Here is a 20678-nt window from a genome sequence, read left to right as displayed (position 1 = left end):
TACAAATCAACGGTCAGAGATCGTATCCGGTGGCTCTGCAGTTGGCCGAACGCTCCAGAAAAGAAAAATATGACTGTATCCTACAAGAGCCGTACACGGCGAATAGGGTTGTTCAGACTGGTCAGGGTTGTCAGGCAGCGATAGTCGTCTGCAACAGAGATCTGGTGGTTACCTAGTTGCAGAAGTTGTGCTCCACGCACTATGTTTGTGCCGAGATTATGGCTCATTCGGCAGAGTATACTTGGTTAGTATTTACGCGCAGAATCGGGAAGAGCCACAGGTCTATCTGCGGTACATAGATGAATTGTGTACTGTGCTAGCAGGTAAGAAAATACTCATAGGAATAGATGCCAATGCCAAGTCAGTAAGTTGGGGTAGTATTAATTCCGACTATAGCGGACTACTCTTTGAAGATTGTATACTGACTAATAGACTCGAGATTCTAAATGTCCCTAATCAACCTTGTACCTTTTCTACACTGCAAGGCGAGTCTAACATCGATGTCACGCTATGCACTGGTAATCTAGTTAATGAAATCACGAAGTGGTCCGTGGAGACCGATTGGTCGACTAGTGATCACCGGGTCTTACGATGTGAGATCCGTCCGTTTGAACGCAGAACTGTTAATAGTGACGTGGATAGATTTGTGGTGAGTACTGCTAACTGGAGGAGGTTTAAGTCAGTCTTAACCGATGTAACTGCAAATGAAGCCTGGAGACAACGTTGGAATTGCGGCCTGGCAGCCCAAAGAGTTTCCTTAATTACCGAGCTTCTTCGGAAGGCTTGTGTGGCTTCTATGAGGAGAGGAAAGAATAGAACAACGTCTGTTCCCTGGTGGTGTGGGGAGTTAAACAGACTTAGGCGCCTTGTCAACCAGACTCGCAGAAAATTTCAGCGAGCCAGACGGTCAGTTTACCGAAACCTAGATGACTACCGAGAGCGTTATGCTACGGCTAAGAGAAACTATGTCAAGGTGATTCGCGACTGCAAGCAGAAGGCTTGGCAGGATTTTATCTCAGACAGAGGCAACTCGAACACTTGAGGACTGCCGTACCGGTTAGTATTGGATAAGGTTAGACTTGACCAAGTCCAGCATTCGGTTTTCGGGGGATTGAGCGAGTCTCAGACCTGGAACGACACGATGCTTACGGTTCTCCCTGCGCTTTTTCCCGTTGTCGATGGTGAAACGGCTGAGCAAACTGCTATACGTTTAGCTAACCAGGACGGTAGTTCTGGTGCATCCAGCGAGATGTTCACCCTAGCTGAACGTGAGTGGGCCGTTAAACGCATGAGAAATCGTAGAGCTACTGGCACTGATAACATTTCAGCGAAGGTCTTGAAAGAATTTTTCAGGCAATGCCCTGAACTATTGCTGCCACTTTACAACCAATGCCTCGAAGAGAGCACCTTTCCGCAGAGTTGGAAAGAAGCTAGACTCATCGTTCTCCTGAAGGGAGACGATCGTGAGAGGACTGACCCGTCTTCTTATAGGCCCATTGCCTTATTATCTGTTCTTGGAAAGACGTTTGAAAGACTTATTATGAATCGCTTAAACAAAGTGTACAGAGACTATCACCAGGAGTCCGACCGGCAGTTTGGCTTCAAACAGGGCCGTTCTGCTGAGGACGCGGTGATGAAACTCCTGACACTGGTTCGTTGCTCTGAGAGCAAGTATGTCCTGGGCATTTTCCTTGATTTCAAGGGAGCTTTTGACCGCCTTTGGTGGGAAAGCATTCTATGCCGAATGAGGCTTGTGGACTGTCCGAGTGATATCTACCGTCTCTTGCGTAGCTACTTTCACGATCAGAGAGTGGTGGTTTTTAACTGCTTCGAGAAAGTTTGTCACACGGTCTCCAGATGGGTTCCGCAGGGGTCCATCATTGGTCCTTTCATGTGGGACTTCGTCTTGGACGAGCTATTAAACCAAGTCTGGAATGGTGTTCAGATCGTAGCTTACGCAGATGATGTCGCCGTACTAGTGTGCGGTAACGCCCGTTTAGAACTGGAACAAAAGGCCAGTTGGGTTTTGGACAAGATACAAACTTGGGCCTCGGTTCACAAGCTAATGATATCGCCGACGAAGTCGCAGTGCATGATGCTTAAAGGACTGTTCAGTCCGAACAGACATCCCACAATAAGCCTTGGTGGGCTCTCTTTGAGTTTCGCTCCAGTGATCAAATATCTAGGAGTCAATCTTGATCAGAGACTGAGCTCTATCCCTCATGCGAAGTTCTTGAGAGATAAGATTAAAAAGCTCTATGGGAAACTGAGAAGAATAACCCGAACTGACTGGGGAATCAAAGGACGAAACTTAGACGTCCTGTACAAGTGTCTCTTTGTTCCCATTATTACCTATTCCTGTGGAGCCTGGAGCCAGGCAATTGACAGATGCGTCGTGAAGCGACATTTGATGGCAGCTCAGCGGTTTGCGCTGCTTTGCGTGACTAGAGCCTGCCGCACTGTCTCCACAGAGGCCCTTCAGATAATCGCTGGTACAGTGCCAGTCGATTTGGTAGTTCTTGAGCGACTCCTTAGATATCGGACCAAAAATAACTTACCCACGGAGTTGATGGGTGTTCGTTATTTCCCCGATGCGGGAAGAGCTTACGGCAGACCCGACTTGAAGGCAGAAAGCAAGCGCATTTCGCAAGAGGTCCTTCAGCTCTGGCAAGAGCGTTGGGCGACGTCCTCCAAGAGCAGAGTGACGTTCGAATTGCTGCCTGATGTTTCTAAATTGGAACAGATACGGAGGTGGCCTAAGCTTGGAGTCTTTCAAGCTATGGTCGTTACTGTACACGGACTTCGGTTGCGACAACATCAACTAGGCCTTGAGCACAGTGTTCGCTGTCGCTGCGGGCAGTTTGAAGATAGTCAGCACGTAATTTTTCAATGTCAATTATATGACATACCAAGGCGAAGGCTTCTTAGCCAGTTAGGGGTTTCCTCTCCCCATGAATTGCAAAGGCTGTTTGGTGACGAAAGTATATATAAAGTTTTCTTGACATATCTAAAAGATGTAAATACTATCCGTAGTGCTCAGGGCACTACTTGAACCAAGTGGGTTCATTTTATTCCCGCATGTTTGCGGATGTTAGCATTGTGTTGCACCTGCTTGTCGTTGCTTATTTAGTTTTGTATAGTATGTATATGGTACTGTTTGACTTCTAAATTGATGTATATATTTAACATTTTGACTTCTAAATTGATGTAGTTTTCTAGATTGTGGTTTGATAAAAGCAATCTGAATTCTATAAACTTAGAGCTAAAAGCTGGTGTAAATAAGGGTAGTAGTGACCTGCATCCACGGGCTAGGGATGGTAAACTTCCCTGCGGCAGGGCGAGTCCTTACCGCACGGAAGGCTAAATAGGTCGATGTAAATAGCTAAATTGCGTTGTTCAGCCTTTGCTCAGGGAACGCTCCAATGAGTGTAAATATGATGATGATGTCCCCAAGTGTTACAGGTGCCTGCGTTTCGGACATACGTCCCATACATGTAACCAGCGAGAGTCCACCTGTGGTCACTGTGCCCAAAAAAGGGCATGCGCTTAAGGACTGCCCTGCCAAGGCACAGCCGCCCTCCTGTGCCAACTGCAAGTCAGCAAAAGCATCCCACAACCACTCAATAAAAGACGCCACCTGTACAGTCTACAAAAAAGTCAAGAGTATATACCAATCAAGGATAAATTATGGATAGGCAAGCCACTATACCCGCTCAACAACAGATTAAAATACTTCAACTTAATGCACAGCGACCAAGAGTGGTCGCTGACCAATTAAAAATCAAAGCAGAAGAGAAGCACATCGACGCATTCTTGCTTCAAGTACCCTATGTCTGCAAGGGTAACGTAGTTGGATATTCAACCTAATACAAAATTATACACTGCGTAGATGACCAGACATGGGCCGCAGTAGTTATCAGGAATACAGAGATTATATCAGTCCGTATCGCACCACTATGTACTTCTGTCAGTGCTTGTGCCCAGATCCTGACACCCCTTGGCTCCATCTACCTGCTCTCAATATATAGTCACCCCGGTGAGGACATCACTGTTGCAACATCACTCATCCAGATGGGTCTCCACCTTCTTCCGGGAGGGAGGCTGCTGGTTGGAATGGATGCCAACTGTCGCTCTGCCCTGTGGTACAGCTTAACACCCGACAGAACTGGGTCCAGAAATGGTGAACGACTTGAGGACTTCATTTTAACTACTGGTCTTCGGGTTCTCAACAGACCCGGCCACCTGCCCACCTTCAGCAGCTCCCTCTGGGAGAGTACAATAGACGTGGCCACGCCAGACAAATGCCCAAAAGCTGGTTGGCTGGAGAGTGCAAGAATTCTGGACTACTGCGGACCATAGAGCGATCACACTCTCTCTTGCTCGCTCTGTGGAACGCTCCCCACCAATCCCCAGAGACATAGTACGCTACTATACTAAAAAGGTAGACTGGCGTCCGTTTCAGGTGGAGCTCGCAAGAAGCCTCCCTGAGGATGACTCTTTAGCAGACACCAGCTCACCAGAGGATTGTGTGCACAAAATAACCATGACAATCAGAAATGCCTGCGACTTAGCCATCCCACGAAGAAAACCTTACAGATACGCCGTTCCGTGGTGGAACGCTAACCTTCGCGACCTAAGGAAACAGGTCAACATCGCTCGGAAAGCATTCCAAATGGCTCGTGCCCATTTTCCCCAACAGGAAGTGGACGCTGCGCGGGAAGCTTATCGACTGTTGAGAAACCGTTACACACTTGAAATTCGCAGAAGCAAGAGAGAGAGAATCATGGAGGACCTTGGTAACCTCCACTGGAAACAGCAACCCATGCAGAATAGTCTTTCGCATTGTAATCAATAAGCTGCCCAGGGGAGTCGTCTTGGACTCCTAGCAGAAACCTGATGGAACCTTCACCACCTCTTGGACTGACTCTCTAAATAATATTTTTGATGCCTCTTCCCTCTGAAAAACACAGAGTTAAGCCCAGAGCAAACTCAAATAGTAGCCAGCAATGAAGCCTATGCACCAGACAACACAAAAGAACCATTTACCTTTGCAGAGATCAACCTAGCCCTAGCAAAGACAAAAGAAGGAAAGACCCAGGGCTCTGACCTCCTTGAAGTTGACGTGATTAAGAAATTCGCAGAACTTTATTCTACCACCCTACTCAGTCTCTTCAATAGATGCTTCGCTGACGGCTCCTTCCCTGCTACCTGGAGAGAAGCTACGCTCAAATTAATACTTAAAAATCCTGAAAAGCCGACTCACCTTCCTACCCCCTACAGGCCAATAGCACTGCTCTCTGTTCTTGCTAAACTTCAAGAACGACTCCTCCTCTTCCGTCTTACTGACTGTTACAATGGAAAACAACTTGCCTCAGCACTGCACTTTGGCTTCAAGACGGGTCTCAGCTCCGAGGACGCTGTCCATAAGCTCATCTCCCAAGCCAATGAAACGCAGCACAAGTATACCCTAGCCATTATGGTGGATTTCGCCATCGCCTTCAACCAGCTGTGGTGGCCCAGCATTATTAGGAGGCTGCGGCTGGCTGGAGTTTCCTACAATCTCTATGAGAGTATAAAATCCTACCTCAACAACAAATCCATCCAAATTGTAACCAAATATCAAAGAGTCTCGAAATGTGTTACCCGGGGTTGCCCCCAGGGCTATGTTCTGGGACCATTCCTGTGGTCAATTGTCCTCGACGAGTTCCTGGGGATGGATCTCGGCGGGGTCTTACCCCTGGCCTTCACTGATGACTTTGATCTTGTAATACACTCTGACACGAGATGGACTGGAATTGAAAGCAAATCGAGCTCTCGGACGGCTACAGAATTGGGCCTCACTGCACCAACTATCTATCTCGGGTGAAAAAACGAAGTCCATCCTGTTGAAAGGGAAACTTCAAATCCACAGACCCCCAGTCATGAAGATAAACAACATGTGGGTGAGTTGAGTGCTGAAAATTAAGCTAAGCTATACATAAGATCTATTTATTACAATACAGCACATAAGGACTCCTTAAAAATCAAGAGGCGATAAACAACATACCAATCAAATTATATACTGAAGTTAAATACCTAGGCCTCCACATAGATGCAACCCTCACCTTTCATCCTCACCTGAAGTACCTTGCCATTAAAATAAGAAAATATGCAGCCATGATCAGAAGAAGAAGCCGGGCTGACTGGGGTCTGAAGCACAAGGCCCTCTCTCTAACCTACAAAGCGGTATTCATACCGTTTGTCTGCTATGGGCCTCCATATGGTGCACTAGAGCAACACTTGAGCGGAACTGGCGTAAACTCGATTCAATTCAGCGATTTATGCTTCTGTCTGTTACCAGGGCGTGCTGCACACCCAGCACCCCCTGCGCTCCAAGTCATCGCAGGATTCATGCCCCTCTACCTAGAAGTACTGAAAAGAGGCCTCTACCAGCGCCACAAGGAAGGTATTCCCTCACAAATGACCATAAGAAAGAAAAAAGGCGTGTCGCCAGCCACCTGCAGCGTGTATGGCAGGAGTCCTGGAATGCAACAAATAAAGGAGAAATAACTAAGTTCTTCCCCACAATCGCCCTTACCTATCCCAAGCCTCCTCCCTGGTATTCACCTGGACTGCAGGCAACCTTTCTGCTTACTGGGCACGGCCCATTCCAGCAAAAGTTAACAGCGCTCGGTATCGAAAACAATCCGTACTGCCACTGTGGAGATGAGGAGTCCTGGGTCCACGTCATGTACGAGTGCCCCTCATATGATGATTACCGCCTACGACTCTTCACCGAGATACAATCCAACCCCTGCCAACAAGAGCACATCCTCATAAACGATGAAACATCTTATGCAGCCTTTACACGATTTGCACAGGCAGTTATTAACACCAGACGTGTTTATCACACCCATGACAGGCCTGACCGGAACATTCCACCACCATTGCAAACCTCAACAGGAGTAGAATAAATGCATTACCCACATCTTACTCTAATTCCTAGTGTGCAGTAAATTATAGCAACCAAATCTATCATGCAAACCCCACTCCGGAGTAGGATTATGCTGGGTGCGGGATCTATGCTGCTGGCGCTCTGCTGAGTGCGGGATATCCCTTCAGAGCGCAAGGCCAATCGCGCTCACACGGGGGCACCTGCCCCTGTGACTTTAATTTCCTATACCCTCTCCCCAATTCGCCTTAAATCACCGGGTGGGCCTTTCACCTTGGTCCATCTGTATTCCTTATCCTACATTCTGACCCACTCTACTCTTACTCTAATTCCTAGTGTGCTCTCTTCAACAAAAAGTTTTTTTTTTACTTAGTCTCTGTCAGGAAGCTCAGGCGATCCTGGCAGAGACCAGCCAGAGTATAACGGCTAGCCTGGCTCACCTCCCAGTGGTGGTGGCGGGCAACGTAGGATCCCACTAGGGGGCCCTGCGGCCAAGCAGCCAGAGACACAACAACAGAACAAAACACAGTACTTCATAAACCAGATATTACACTTTTTTTCTGGCCTTTGCAGTTGTTCTGAATTCCATCACAGAGAACATACGGCGCAGATGTGGGAAACCATCGATGGCGCCTGACCCAAAATACTATGCCGCTATGTCACAGTCCGATAAATCCTTCCTTTTACCCATCACGCTCGGAATTTTACTACCTACTGAACCACTGACATCTTATCTATGCTACGTAGGTCGACTAACTCCACACGCTCGTACCTGACGTGGTCAACGCGTCGCATTCAGTTTTCATAGGGGGTGGTGATAATTCAGTGATCACTCAGTGTACATGTATATTTAGAGTGAAGGTAAGAATGCCTGTCAGTAAGGCTGTAGATTTGAATCATTTGCATAGCTGACTTCACTTTACACGTATGGAATTTTCAGAAGGAATTCATCTACTTCTTCTCGATAAGGCTCATTGTAATTAATTATTATGATGAAGTCATAGATTTGTGTCAAAAGCAGTTTGGATATTATTTTCCTTGACTTCAGTAAAATTCTTCTGATAAGGTTTCCTATGAAAGGCTATTTATATAAACTGGAACAAATTGGGATTACTAGCAAGATACTCCAAGGGCCGGCCTAAAAATAGGATGCAGAGAGTGGTCATAAATGGACATTTTCCAGAATGGACCAGTGTAGCAAGTGGAATCCCTCGGGGGTTCAGTTTTGGCCACCGTCCCTCCTCTTGTTCCTGATCTGCCTTAATGACGAGGGATTGCAGGGAAAGTTGTATAATGCCCAATATATTGGGCATTATTATGCTGCCCATATCAATGTGCAGTTTACCTGGCCAAGATTCTGTCTTAAGGAGGTACCGAAGACAGAGCCTTAAGTGGATCTATCTTCGGTACCTCCGATCGTTCGCAAACCTGAAGAGGTCGCTGTCAATTGATTGCATTGGAGAGCATCTCCCTAGGGAGAAAGCGATCACTAATCTGTTATTTTATTATTATTTTTTATTTTATTTTATTAATAACAAGATACACAACAGGTTACCATTAACAGTGTATCTGAGATCAGATCAATAAACATAATAACAATAATGTGAAATCCTACAGTACGATAAACATTGATATAGATTCAAACAATAAAAGCATATGTACAAACGAGGATTGTATTAAGTTAAGTTACCGGTAAAACAAGTAATAATTAATCCGTTAGAGAATAGAAAAATAATATAACAAATAAAAAGCTACAATAATTAGATGTGAGCTAGTCACTTTGCAGTTTAAGTGAAGAGGCAAACTTGTGGATGGAGTTCATCAGTGATTGGGAGTTGTCAAAGAAGTCAATGCGAGAGTCATTTGCTGATTTGCTGATTCTGTTCAGTGGACTGAACTTCATTAAGTCCGTGTTGGCAGAGTCAAGGCGAAACGGTGTAAGGTTCCTGACTTGTCTACAAGGAGCATTGAAGTTTATTTTACTCAGGATATCAGATGCTTCGTAAATTCCAGTGATTACTTTGGCTAGAAGGGCGATGTCAGCAGTAACTCTTCTAGCGTACAGATATGTTGGTGTTATAGTGGGCTATGAGCGTGGGAGCTGACCTCAGTCCGGGTAGAGGGATTCTCCAGCCGCGCAGTTCCCAGATGCTTGGCTCCGAGACCATTCCGGTTGTCATTTTGGCAGTGAGAACAAGGCGTTTTTCCAATACAAGATCTGGAAGTCGGGCAAAATTTAGTGAGATCGCCATCGCAGTTGTCCATTGCTGGGGTGGACGACGATGTTTATGCGTGATCCAACGAAGGAGCCAGATTCGGCGGAATACACGCGCTTGATGTTAGCAGGGTCCGCGGACCACCAAATTTCCGAGGCATATAATACGACGGAGTATACTGAGATGTATATGTACCGACGAGTCACATCCAGATCCCTAACGTGGAGCAGTTGTTGTTTTGTGGTCCAGCGCATTTGACAGAATTTTGCTATGAGCTTGTCAATGTGGGGGTTGAAGCTCAGTTTATAGTGGAAGACGACTCCCAAGTCCGCATGCATCTTGACCACTGGGAAGGGAATGCCGTCTAGAAAAGCTTGGATTTCAGTGGGTTAGCGCTTCAGAGAAAAGACAATTTGGGCTGATTTGGCAGGGTTAATGAGGAGGCCAAATTGATGGAGATAGGATCCTAAGTCGTGTAACTTTTCATCGATCTTTTTATTGATGTTTGAGAGATGTTCGCTGGGGTTAATCTGAGTATGTATCTTAATATCATCGGCATAGCAGATTATGTCTTCTCTCTGTTGCACAAACGGAATAATAACTGCAGTGAAGAATGCTCCGGAGAGGACTCCAACTTGGGAACTCCCGCAGTGATCTTTCTCCAGATTGTGCTTTGGTTTGCTTTAAGAAAAATGGTTCTGTCAGAGAGCAGGGTTGTGATAAACCACTACATGTCACCTTTTATGTAGAAGTAGTTTTCTAGGAGGTGAACAAGCGAGGGGATACTGATGGAGTCAAAGGCAGCTTCAAGGTCGACGTACTGACGGCAAGCTCTGCTTTAGCTTCTAGTGCACTGAGAATGGTATTGGTTATGGATGTTAAACTGGTGACTGTGTATCTTCCTGGAATGGCATAGTGAATCTGTGGGGGTTTGTGAGGCATGATTTGATTGTTGATGGTTGAATGTAATGTCTTCTACATGAGCTTCAAGAGGCTGGAAGAATGAGCTTGGTCTGAACTGTTTAATGAGGGTTGCAGTTTGGCATTTAGGGTGTGGCTTCACAGCATATCTGTTCCAGAGATGGGGAAAGTAGTGCTGCGTTAAGACACGGTTAAAAATTGATAGTAGAGGATCAGTGATAAACGAGCTAAGACATTTAATCATGAATTGTGGCACAAAATCGGGGCCTGCAGTTGCAGTGGGCGGCAGTCCATTTATAGCAGTTATAAGCTGCTTCCTGGTGTTGCGAACGGTGGCGAGCATATCAGTAGGAACGTTGTTGATGAGTAAATTGCCTAGGTATTGGGGCCGAAGTGTTTGAGAACCTTGTAATGTGGTCCATCCACAGTTCAAGGTTCAGTGTTTTAGGAATTCCTGTGTTCTGAGAGTCATAAAACGATTTGCCTTTTCGTAGGGTTACATTTAAATGCTTTTTAATTGCAAATGATTTCTGGCGGTTGAACACTGACCAGGCTCTGGAGAAGGCAATTCGATCTTGTATAGCGCCTGATTCTTTCCATCTCTTATGCAGATTTTATTTTTCTTGAAAACTGTTGTTCAATGCTGGGGTCCACCAAGCTCTAGAGCGGGGAGTGATGCAGACAGCCTTGTGGCACGATAACTTTCAATGGTTCGAATCCATCTGGTCATGAGTTCCACAGCTAGCTCGAGGTCACAAGTATTGAGAGCCTCCCAAGGTATCGAGGATGCAGCTTCGAGACATGGCGGTTGATCAATGAATTTGGGTGCTGTGATGTCTTTTTTCTTTTTTGGGCCTTGGATATCGAAGTTAGGTGCAACTAAATGCAGGAGTATGGCAATTGGTTCTTGATCGGATTGAAATAGATTGTGAGGACTGTCCTTGAGATCGCATGGTGCTGAAGAGAATATCAGATCCAAGAGATTAGATCCTCTCGTGGGGTGCAGTTAAGTAGGCTGATACCCAATGAATCCATACTACTAATGAGTTTCCCACTACGATGTGTGAGAGTAGGTGGAAGATTGAAATCTCCCCAAATAATGTGCTTAGCACAGGCGTGGAGGTGATTTACCAGTCAGTGGATCACATATTCAATGATGTCACTGTTTGGGCCTGGTGGAATGTATACTGTTGCTATGTCTATCAGGTTGGCGTTGAGCTGGAGGGATACCATAGCAGCTTCAAATACAAGGGATTGGGTTACCACAGAATGTGCCAATGAGAAGATAAGTGTAAAGTGTATTGTTCTCATACGGCAGTAGGGATTCCCCCATCTCCTCGTTGTTTTCATTGTGGGTGAACCAGTTCGCTTGAAAATGTCAGAGATTTAAAAGTGTGTGGGAGTTGTTCATGTGTAGTGTCATGTACGGTTGTTCATCTGGTCATTTAGCCGCTGGACCCCTGCTGAGGTCCAACGTTGCCCCACTTACGACCCGTGGAGGCAGACCAGGAACCCAGTAGTCTGTTTTACTCTGGCAGAATGCCAGAGTAAAACAGACTACTGGGTTTCTGGGTTGTGGGCACTCGCAGACTATGTGATTCCAGCTTTCTTTCTCACTGCACGTACAGTTAGGAACATCAGTGAGTCCGAATACGTGCACCTTCTCATTGTAGAGTCCGTGGTCCTGTTTTTAGAGATTCAAATTATTATTTTAGGGTTGTCCGTAATTAAATACATTAACCCGTATTTGTGTCTGTAAATTGCTTATGTTCTATGGTAGATTTGCCTGTTTTGCTGACGAAAAAACCCCAGTTACTGGAGAGAAAAACCTTGCTATCTACGCCTCAGACCGACTAACTCAGCCACGGAGTGAAAAAAGCTCATTAAAGTTCCTCGCGTCATCGAGGAACTCCAGTTTACAGTGGGGCATGGGCATGCCCCACTGTAAACTGGAGTTGCCTTCCCTTTCGGCTCCATACTTCTGTCTATTTTCCCCCCAGTCTTCAGCCTTCACCCCACTCTATCTGATAGCAACGTGAACACGCCCCACACGATCTAAAATCACCAATCTAAATTAATTTTGCCCAACAATTTGGACTTCTAGCGCTCCCCGGGACGCGTACGCGATTTTTTTTTTTTAGGTCCTAGCCACTGAAATCTCAGGAAATTAGGTGGCAGGACCTGCCAGAGTGAACTATATACTAGTGAGTACCTGGTCTGCCTCCACGGGGCGAAAGTGGGACAACGTCGGGCCTCAGTAGGGGTCTGGCGGCTAAATGACCAGATGAACAACGGTACAAGGCATCACACATATACAAAGTCCATACACTTTTAAATCTTTGGCTTTTCCAGTCAACTGGAAAAGCCAAAGATTTAAATCACCCACAATGTAAACTACGCGGAGATGGGGGAAACCCATGGTGCCGCTTGACCCTTAACACACTTTACACTTTACTGGAGTTCCTGCAGTGCCTGGTTTGCTTGGGTTTTCAACTGGGCCCGGGAATCCGCTCCCACAGTCGATATGAAGTCGTCAGCGAATGTTTGTGTCCCGACTGGTCCCAGATCCATCACCAAGAACTCATTTAAGACCATATTCTACAAGAGTAGTCCCAGCACCGACCCCTGCGGACAGCCTCTGTGCACTTCTCTTGTGATCTTTTGATACTCTACATTGATCTCCATTCTTCTATGTGATAGTTTTCCCTGATCTTGAATAGGTTGGTTGGCACCCCTGCCTCCCTCAACCGCGCCAGGATGCTTGGCCACCAAAGTGAGTCAAATGCCCCAGCAAAGTCAACCGAGATGAGAAGAGGTACTTATTTCTACATTCTTTCACCGTCCTGTCCTGTGTATATTTCCCAGTGCGTCCACTGTCGAAGTCCCTGGCTTGAAGCCATACTGATTTGAGGCATTGGAGTCCAGCTTTTTCGTAGTGAGCAATTATTCTTCCGTGAAGTAGTCTGTCAAATACTTTTCTTACCACTGAGAGCAGTGCGATGGGTCGATATGCATTTGGGCTTTCTGATTTTTTTGTTGGGTTTTTTGGAATTAGTTTTAAGTTGGCCGTTTTCCATGTCTTTGGAAAGTGGCCCGCTTCCAGGCATCTGTTGTATAGGGTGAGCCTTAGGTACGGTGAGTATTCAACAGTTTTCTTTAAGATTTCAGGCTCAATCAAGTCGAGACCTCGGCATTTCTTGCTTCTTACTCGACTAGCGGCCGCGCTGAGCTCGTCCATGGTAAAGGTGGGCTCCATCGCCTGATTGATGTAACTAGCATTGCTCTTGCATATTTGGCTCTGTGCTGGTAGTATCGGCATCGCTGGTTTCTAGTAGATTGTGTCCAGTATGTTGTCCATCGACTGCTCCGAAGTCGTGGTAGGGTTTCCTTGTCGTGTCCTGGTGGTGGCATTCACCTCCCCATCTGGGCATCTTGTTGGTGGTTACCTTATAGACTAGACTCCAGGGGTCAGTGTTTCTTTCTGTGGATACTAAGAGCTCCCAAGAACGTCTTTTGCTCTTCTTAATGGTATCAGTATCTTATCTCTCTCTCTATATTGCTGTCTCAGGGCTTCGACTTCATTTGCAGGCCATGATCTGCGAGCCCTCTGAAAGTCCTTCCTTGCTTTTATCGTTTGCCCCCGGAGCGTGGCTATTTCTCGAGTCCACCAGGGTACTGCCCCTAGTTGGTTGGGGGGGGGGTGTTTCTTTCTTATTGCTTGGTTACTAAATATTATTATATTTAGGCCACTCGAATAATTAAATTCATCTGCCATGCTGTGTCTTATGTCTGTTAATTGCGTGTGTTTTTTGGTCGATTTGTCTGTTGCTGGACGAAAAACCACAGTTTCTGGGGAAAAAACCTTGCTATCTACGCCTGAGACCGACTAACTCAGCCACTGAGTGAAAAAAGCACATTAAAGTTTCTCGCCTCATCGACGGGATTCGAACCCGGGCCTTTTCCACAATTCCGTAGTACCTTTCTGCAGTTCGTCCGGGCTGTTCAGTGGGTTCAAGGTTAGTGGGTTACTTGCTGATCGCTGTGGTCAGTAGTTCTTTCAATAGCGGCCAGTCCGCTTTGGCAACTGTGTATCTATGGCATTGTTGGTTGATTGTTGTTGCTCTTGTCATTGTTCTTGTTAATGTGCAAGGACGCCTGGACCACCTCATTGTTCTTGTTAATGTGGGTAGAGGACGCCTGGACCACCTCGGTGATCCGAGGTGGTCCAGGCGTCCTCTACCCTCGAGTCGGCCACGTGGTTCGCTAGGTTCCTAGTGGCTAAGGATATGTCGATTGTGGCTTCCCATAGGGTGTTACAGAATGTCGGTAACTGGTGTGGCTGGTTTAGGACCGCTAACTGTGATCCTGTCAGGTAATTCTCAAGCTGTTGTCAGTTTGCTGTCCCTTTTCTATCATCTGTAGCGCTGTACCATAGCGGAGAGCGGCAGTTTACATCCGCGCCTATTATGATTCTTTCGTTTGGCAGGTTGTTCTGTAGGTAGCGTAGGCAGTTGATGGCGATCTCTATTTCTTGTCTCGGTCTACTGTATAGAGCCACCACGTAGAGAGAACCCAGTGCTGTGATGAGTTGGGCACAAGCTGCCCAAGCCGTGCATAGTTGCGTTATTCTTGTTGCGGTAATATTCTTGTTTCTGCCGCCCACGGGGTGTCTTCCTCTGTGTAGATCACTTTATATTGTAGTGGGTAGCCTGCCCCCGCCTTGCATGGACATACGGCTCCTGTAATATAATAACATCTATGTTCTCTTCATCAGCCTTGACCCGAATCTGGTCAGCTACCGCTTTTTCTCGCTGGGCATTTGTTTGTATTATTTTGATCATGGTTGTGTTATATTTCTTAATTTTTGTACCCGTAATCGATTCTGTTCTGGTAGGTGTTCTTGGCTTTTATATAGATTGGGCAGTTAGAATCCCTGATTGAGTGTGTATATTCGAGTTTCATTGTTTTACAATTTGCACTTGTGGCTTCCTTGTCTTTGTGTGGGTAATCTTTATATTCGTGGCCCTTCTCAGTGCAATGTCCACATGTTGGGACCGTATGGTGACAGACATGGCTGAAGTGGCCGAACTTACAGCATCTAAAGCATTTCGGTACTGCCAACCGCTCTCGAAAACGATAGCTTCCCCATTCTATGCAGACCCTTGTCCGGTCCTTGCCACGCCTCCGGGATAAGTTCCACACTCCAACTGTTTTTTATACCTCCTCTCGCTTTTATGTGGTACTTTGGTGTTATCACTTCTTGCGGCTCCTTGTGCGGGATTTCAACGTATTGCTCAAATGCCTGCAACTCAACAGGCCAATAGGTCTTGAGGTTGATTACAGCCATATATGATACAAGCTTTCAAAAGTAAAATCAAAGGTTAAATTTGGTTCCTTGGTGGACTCAACATTTAACAGAATTAAGAAATAATGCGAAAACTACCACACAATGCAATGGGCCAAAAAAAAAAAAAATAAATAAATAATAACCGAATACAGGAGGGGATTACTTGTCTTATTGAATTATATAAAGCAGCTTGGAGATCTTACTTTAATGAAATCTATCATGAGAAGAAACAGGCATGGGCTCACTTGGTTTAGACAATCATGCAAAAAGAGCCATGGGGGATGTCCTATAAAATTGTTATGGAAAGACTTCACCCTCCTGAAGTTTTTTCTTTGATCACTACTACTGAAAACATAGAGACCCTTATGTGGAATGACTCCATGGGTGCAATTTTGGATGGAATTATCCTCCAGGGTAATCCCTTTCTGGAATCCACAGAGTAGACATTGATGAGGTTTGTGCACCTTTTTTATGCTGGCCCTTCCTATGAGGACCCTTTTTACTTAATTTTAATTTTTGAGGCCATCTATACTATGCATGAAGATAAATTCGCTACTTCTAACAGATCCAATCAGGGACGGATTGGTCCTGTTAGAAGTAGCTCTGTTAAAAAGTCTGGACAGTGTGTCCCCAACTAATCTTCATCTTGTTGGATACTTATCTTGTAGATGGTTGCTTCCCAAAACCATGGAAACAGGCCAACCTCAAAATTTTACTCAAGAAACCTGTAGATTTGCTTTAGCATTAGCATTTAGCATTAGCATTAGTAGAGGCATTTGATGCAAGAAAGCAAGCTTATGCAGCATCAGCCAAAAAAAAAAAAAAAAAAACCCCACTTCCACTTCACCCCTCTGTTCATTCAAAATACCTGTCCAGCTTAGCCTTAAACTTATTTAGGCTATCAACCTCCACCACAAGGGATGGAAGTCTGTTCCACCAACCAACCACCCGCTGGCTAAAGGCAAATTTCCGCACGTCTATCTTACATCTGTCTTTCCTCAATTTGAATTTATGCCCTCTCAGGTGATTTTTCTGAGCTAGAGGAAGAATCCCATCAGCATTGAGCATGCTTAAACCATTCAAGGCTTTATACACCTCTATCAGATCATCTCGCTGGTGCCTAGTCTCCAGACACTGTAATTTGCAAAACTTAAGCCTTTCTTCGTAAGAGCACCCCTTTGTTCCATTCACTAATCTTGTTGCCCTTCTCTGTACTCGTTCCAGCAGCTCTACATCCTTCTTGAAATGAGGCCTCCAGACCTGTATACAGTACTCTAGGTGTGGCCTGACCATCGCCTTATACAATGGAATAATCACCTCCTTATCCCTGCTGAAAAAATTCCTGTATATCATTGACAATACTCCATGAGCTACTCTTGCAGCCCGTCTGCACTGCTCAGAGAACTTCATATCTGCCTGCACAACCACCCCCAAGTCCCTTTCATTCTCTACCACTGTCAGTGTAGTACCACAGAGTTGATACGTTGCTCTGGGGTTGCTGTTTCCCATGTGTAGTACTTTACATTTGTCAATGTTAAACTTCATTTGCCACCTCTCAGCCCATCTGCTCAACCTTTCCAGATCCTGTTGCAGCAGCATAGTGTCAGTAGTGTCCTTGACAACCCTGCCAACCTTTGTATCGTCTGCAAACCTGGACATTAAGCCCGATATACCATCATCAATATCATTTATAAATACAGAAAACAATAATGGACCCAACACTGAGCCCTGAGGGACTCCACTAATAACATCAGTCCACGATGAGCAGTGTCCATTGATTACCACTCTCTGTCTTCTCCCCCTCAACCACCCCTTTATCCATAGCAGCAATTTGCCTCCAATGTCACACTGCTCCAATTTGTGTAGCAGTCTTCCATGTGTAACAGTATCAAAAGCCTTTCTAAGATCCAAGTATATAATATCAAAGTTATTCCCTGCATCCAGTTCTTTTGTGACTGCATCATAGTATCCAATCAAGTTGGTCAGGCAAGACTTCCCCTTAACAAAACCATGCTGTGTCTGAGCTATAACTGAAGTCTTGTCTAAATGATCCTGCAGTGCTTCTTTAACCAGTGCCTCCATTAATTTTCCTGGAACAGAAGTTAAGCTCACAGGTCGATAATTACTTGTGTCAGCCTTTGATCCTCCTTTGTGAATTGGGGTCACATTTGCACATTTCCAGTCTATGGGTACCTCCCCTGAGTCCAAGGAAGCTCTCATAATTATGGCTAAGGGTTTGCTTACTTCCTTTGCTGCCTCCTTTAATATAACTGGATAGATCCCATCCACCCCGGGTGCCTTTCTTGTGTTTATCTTCAACAGTTTCTCCTCCACTGTACTCCCAGTTATTTCAAGATTCTGTAGCTTACTGCTAGAGTTGATTACACCTCTGGCATTCCCCTCGCTGAATAACTCCTCATGTGTGAATGTCGATGCAAAATATTCATTTAGTTTGTTGGCTACCTGAGCAGGATCATCAACACTTGACCCATCAATATCAAATTGATGGATCAATATCAATTGATTGGATTTCGCGTTGGAGGTTTCTGTGTTAAAATTCTTCGGCAAACTCGGTGGCCGTTATTTCTGAGCCAACGTCAAAAATTAATATGTTCGGTCTCTTCCTTTTGGGCGACTGGGCCGTTAATCCAAGGGCGTCAATCTTGGGGTTATCAATGATGCCCTGGATTTCTTGTCTGGTCTCTGTGTCTAACTTCCCAGATATTGACTGGAACTTGTGGTTAGTCACTCACACACTAGTAAAACTTTTGTTGATTTATTGGATAATTGTTTTCTGCAGCAGCATGTTCGGGAGGCAACCAGAGAGGGTAATACTCTTGATCTGGTTATCAGCAGTGATCATTCGTGTATTAAGAATTTGCAGATAAAGGAACCACTAGGTGGCAGTGATCACAGTGTACTGATGTAGGATATACTTAAAGATATAATTACCATCAGGGGTAAAGGAAAGGGTTTTTGCTTCCGTAAAGGTGAGTACAGTGGTCTCAGAAAGTTTTTAAATTCTGTACAGTGATAAACTGACGACGTTACCAACAGTAACTTCTAAGTGAGAAGCATTCAAGGAATTAATCGTGGATGCTACTAAACGTTTCATACCTATTAAGAAATATTGTTCAAGGTTTAGGCCTAAATGGTTATCAAATGAACTAATGAGACTCCTAACAGAGAAGAAAAATGCATGGGATGCATATAAATTAACAAGCGACACAGAAGGCTATGGCAGATATAAGCTAGTCTAATCAAGTTACAAAGGAGGTTAGGCAGGCGAAGACAGGTTACGAGAAATCTTTGGCAAAAGATGCTAAGAAAAACAGCAAGGATTTCTTTACTTATATAAACTCTAAAAGTAAGGGGTTGAATCTGATTGGTCCACTTGATATCGATGGTTCGACTGTTGATGATCCTGCTCAGATAGCAAACAAACTGAATGAGTATTTTGCATCTACATTCACACATGCGTTATTAAGGTTTGAAAATGGCAGAAGGTTATTAAATTGTAGCAGGGTGCATAATGATTTTGTAATAACTGTGAGCAAATGGAGGAGAAATTGTTGAAGTTAAACATAAGAAAGGCACCTGGGGTGGATGGGATCTATCCAGTTATATTAAAGGAACCAGCAAAGCAACTAAGCAAACCCTTAGCCATAATTATGAGAGCATCTGGACCCAGGGGAGGTCCTCACGGACTGGAGATGTGCAAATGTATCCTCAATTCACAAAGGGGGATCGAAGAATGACACGAGTAATTACAGACCAGTTAGTTTAACTTCTGTTCCGGGTAAAATAATGGAGTCAAAGGTTAAAAATGCATTGCAGGATCATCTAGACAAGACTGCAGCAATAATTCAGACACAGCATGGGTTTGTTAAGGGAAAGTCTTGTCTGACAAATTTGATAGGATATTATGATGTGGTTACAAAGGAACTGAATGCAAAAAATAATTTTGATATCATATATTTGGATTTCAGGAAAGCTTTTGACACTATTGCGCATGGAAGACTATTGTACAAATTGGAGCAGAATGGTATTAAGGGTAAGTTGCTACAATGGATAAAAGGATGGTTAAGTGGGAGAAGACAGAGGGTGGTAATCACTGGGTGCTGCTCTTCGTGGACTAATGTTATTAGTGGAGTCCCACATTGTTCGGTGTTGGATCGTCTGTTGTTTTGTATATTTATCAATGATATTGATGAAGGTATATCAGGCTTAGTGTCGAAGTTTGCAGATGATATAAAGGTTGGCAGGGTTGTTAATGGCAGTGTGCTACTGCAACAGGATCTAGATAATTTGGGAAGATGGGCTGAGAAGTGGCAACTGAAGTTTAACCTTGACAAATGCAAAGTACTGCATATGGGTAGAAGTAACCCGAGAGAAAATTACCAACTATGTAGTATTACACTTAAGGTGGTAGAAAACGAAAAAGACCTGGGAGTAATTGTGCAGTCAGATATGAAGTTTTCTGAGCAATGCAGACAGGCTGCCAGGGCAGGTCATGGGGTTTTGTCAATGATATATAGGAATTTTGCTAGCAGGGAAAAGGAGTTGATTATCCCTCTGTATAAGGCAATGGTCAGGCCACGCCTTGAGTACTGCGTACAGGTCTGGAGGCCTCATTTTAGTTAGTTTTGAGTACTGCGTACAGGTCTGGAGGCCTCATTTTAGTTAGTTTTGAGTACTGCGTACAGGTCTGGAGGCCTCATTTTAGGAAGGATGTAGATTTACTTGAGCGTGTACAGAGAAGGGCAACAAGATTGGTGAGGGGAATGAAGGGATCCACTTACCAAGAGAGGCTTAAGTTCTGCAAATTGCAGTGGCTGGAGACTAGGCACCAGCGCGGTGATCTGATTGAGGTGTATAAGGCCTTGAATGGGTTGAGCACGCTGAATTGTGATGGGATCCTTTCACTTGTTCAGATTACGAACCTTAGGGGGACATAAATTCAAATTAAGAAAAGACAGATATAGAATAGATGTGCGGAAATTTGCCTTTAGCCAGCGGGTGGTTAATTGTTGGAACAAACTTCCATCTGTCGTTTTGAAAGTTGATAGGTTAAATAAATTTAAGGAGGAACTGGACAGGCATTTGGAGGGAATGGTGTGATTTTTTTTTTTCGCTGATGCTGCATAAGCTCATACACTTGCTTTCTTGCATCACATGCCACTACTACTACTACTACTGCTGTTACCAGTCCTACGTTTCTCATCCCTTTTATTTGTGTTAGCTTGAGGTCCTCCTTCATGCT

This window comes from Mastigoproctus giganteus, chromosome 4 (assembly GCF_048544385.1).
Source record: "Mastigoproctus giganteus isolate SK-2022 chromosome 4, ASM4854438v1, whole genome shotgun sequence".
In the NCBI taxonomy this organism is placed as follows: Eukaryota; Metazoa; Arthropoda; class Arachnida; order Uropygi; family Thelyphonidae; genus Mastigoproctus; species Mastigoproctus giganteus.
Note: the sequence above shows the minus strand (reverse complement) of the source record.